Below are 3,160 nucleotides of genomic sequence, written 5' to 3'. Positions count from 1 at the left end.
GTTAATCTAGAAAGTTAAATAACCAAACTCTCCTTTGCCTAACCCATGGCTAAAAAGGTCAGTGTTGTTAATTTAGTTTTTTATACAAACCAACACAAAAGACAAAGTCCGGAGGATTAAGTCTCCATAAGTAGGGTATGTGCTACTTTATGTGAAAATGGAGAATTGTATCTTTCAGTTCTACTTTCTTCATCACAGTCCCATGTTCCTGATATTTGGTCAAATTTTAGGTTACCTAATATAATTTCCAGGAAGTGAATTCTTACAGAGAAAATAGTGATATAAACAGCCCTTAAAATAGGAATTTAATCTTACTTATTTTTTAAAAAATGTACCCACCCGAAAAGACATCTACGGTTAAATGTATTCTCTGGCCTTCGATAACCTACGGTGGTGCTGAGGGAATGAGAAAGTTAAGTCTTCAATACAAAACAGCATATTTGCACTGAAGGAAAAGAAAGGAAGCCTTTTTTCTTGTGGAAGGCATTAGAGGAGGATTACACCTTGTAAACATTGGCTAGTTACCTTTAAATGTGTTAGAGAATTGCTCCATATTAACTTATTTGTATTCAGCACGTGTTAAGGATAAGTAGAAACGTGGATCATATATATGCTGAGAATCATTAGAGAACATCAGGACCTAAGTAAAACTGTGAGGTGCCTCTTCCCTGTCTTCCCTTCCCTCCTCCTTGTCCTTCCTCCCAGGCATCATCCCTCCTGCGTCCTCAGAGACACCCCTGCGTGTCGCTCTGGAAGTATTCTTACCTAGCAAACTGTCTTGGTCTCGTGCCCTGTTTCCTCGGTTTCCGTTTCTCGCTTAGAACACTCATCAACTAGCCGTACTGTTGCTTCTCTTGAAGTCATCTCCCCAAATTTCTGTAATCCCTCAGAAGTGGCACTTTTAGTTCCTTCCTTGAATTTAGTTTTGACTTAAAATTCTGAGCGTGCCTCTTTTCCTCACTAGGTCTGGGCTACGTGATGTTGGGGACCCATCTGAATGGTGTCTGATTCTGTCTCCCACTTCCAGCGCCGAGCACAGTGAGTACATGGCGGGTGTTGGAGAGATGCCCCCTGACCAGACTGCAGGTGGCCGTGCCGCACACGCCCAGCTGTCTGGGTTGCAGACTCCACTCGAGGCAGTGGTCTTTACAAGGGTAGAGAGTGCACGGCTGGGAGGCCTTGGGAGTTTTCCATCCAGCTTTTCGCCTTTTCTCTTGTGAGTGAAAGGTATGGTTCCAAACAACAGGCCTAGAAGAAGGAAGAGGTGTGCTTCCCTCATTCCTAGCACAGAGATCTCGATCTACTAAACAACATGAATGTGTCTCTACCATCTAGCTGTCGTTGATGGAAGGCAGAAGGAGTTTAGGAGGCATTACGAGAACCAGGTGCTAAGATGAACCAAATGTAGTAAACCTGGTCCCCTCCCCGATTTCCATAGGCTCTATAGTATAGAAAGCACTAGGGAAAAGAGTAGGACCTTTACACATCTAAGAAGAACAAAGGGTACAAATATATCAACTGTTCTATGCCTTACACCCTTTTCTTTTAGAAAATTATCTATGTGTATAATATATATGCTGACATATAGAATACATATAATTTTGCTAGAAAACTAATACTTTAAAATAAAAGTTCCGTTAAATTTTAACAAATAAAAACATACCAAATGAAAGGAAAGTGTATTAATAAAATGTTTTACCAGCAGAAAAAATAAGAGAAACAAAAAGAATTATTGAGAAATATGTTGTTCATGGAAAACCCAAAAGTGGAATATCCAAGGACTTTCCCCAAGGCAAAATCCCTTCTTTATCCACCAGCATCTCTGGAGATCAGAAACACCACATTAAAGGTTTTTGCTTGATTTTGAAAATGTAGTGCAACTTAAACATTTTGAAAGTGCTGTTAACTTTGGTAATAATTCTGAGAAGTAAAAAACTGTGTGTGAGGCCTTCTGTTGAGATGGTGTTTTAAACGCGTGCTCTGTACCATCTTCCCACACACACCTGCTCTAAAGATACCCAATGGTAGACAAAAAATAAAGAGAGAAAGCGTAAATTGTAAGGTGCCTGAAACAACACGGCATGTCTGAGGATCAGTGGCGGGATGGAAATGCTCCGTGGCGAGGAGGGGCTGAAGGAAAGTCCTCCTGGGGCCCAGGATCAGACAGGCAGGGCCTGCGCAGCTCTGGGCTCCCTGGGTGGAGGGGACAGAAAGTACTCAGAGAGGAGAAAGCTACAGCCAGCTCCCGCCTGCAGGTGTGAAGCCACGTGTCTGAGAGAAGAGGTGACAACGACACTGCTTTCTGACCAGGCACAGTGCTAAGCCAGCTGGGACCACATCTGGCACCTCCAAGCATGACAGCAGGACTTGTTCCTGGGCAAGGGCCCCATGGACGAGGTCGGGGCCCTGTTAGCCAGAGGGAGGTGTGAGCAAAGATCCTGGGAAAGACCAGGAAAGGATCTCCCCCCTAAGATGAGCTGACAAACAAAAACTCCAATGCATGTGAATAAATCCAGTGCAAATGACCATCACGATCAGAGATCTAAGGGTGAATTCACTCCAGACAAAATGAAAACAGTAGAACGTTCTGAAGAGTTTTAAAAATAAGTATGTTTAAGAACCTTAAAAGAAATATATGAAGGAATAACATACATTAAAAGGGATAAATTATAAAATAAAAACTGGAAGAAATAAAACAAGAACATATAAAAAGAAGAACCAACTAGAAATCCTCGAAATGACGAAGTATAGTGATTGGTATTAAAAAAAAGCAATAGAAAGAAGAGAAATGCAGGTGGAAAGCAGAATGGAAAGAAAAAATATCTTTAAAAAATAAGAGACCTTAAGGGACAAGGGGGATAGGCTGAGAATTCCAGGGAAATAGAGGGAGAGGCAGAGAAGTTCAAGAAATAATAGCCAGGAATGTTCCAGAATGTGAGAAACACGGGAGTCTTCAGATTCAAAGTGCTTTCAAATGTCAAGCCGGGTGAGCGGAAGTAAATCCATACCGGAGTAGATCGTGGTGGCACGACAGGGTGACGGTCAAAAAGGAAATGTTAAAGGTGACCCGAGACAGGAAGTGAGAAGATACCTGCAAAAGAACGTCCCCGTAAGGAAGGGAAGAGAACAGGCTGGAGAGCGGACCCGAAACCATGTCTCG

The 3,160-nt window shown here is 42.4% G+C and overlaps 1 long non-coding RNA gene across 1 annotated transcript in view; it reads left to right on the top strand.

The window, feature by feature from the left end:
- LOC105822034 overlaps positions 1–2,396 on the top strand; it is a 17,727-nt gene extending 15,331 nt beyond the window's left edge. Inside the window, exons 2-3 of the long non-coding RNA XR_001138084.1 lie at positions 965–1,038; positions 2,256–2,396. This is a non-coding gene — a long non-coding RNA (uncharacterized LOC105822034). The remainder of the gene's footprint in view (positions 1–964; positions 1,039–2,255) is intronic.
- The last annotated feature ends 764 nt before the right edge of the window (positions 2,397–3,160 follow it).

This window comes from Propithecus coquereli, unplaced genomic scaffold (genome assembly GCF_000956105.1).
Source record: "Propithecus coquereli isolate 6110/MARCELLA unplaced genomic scaffold, Pcoq_1.0 Scaffold591, whole genome shotgun sequence".
Taxonomy (NCBI): Eukaryota; Metazoa; Chordata; class Mammalia; order Primates; family Indriidae; genus Propithecus; species Propithecus coquereli.
Note: the sequence above shows the minus strand (reverse complement) of the source record. Positions and strands in the feature narration are given on the sequence as shown.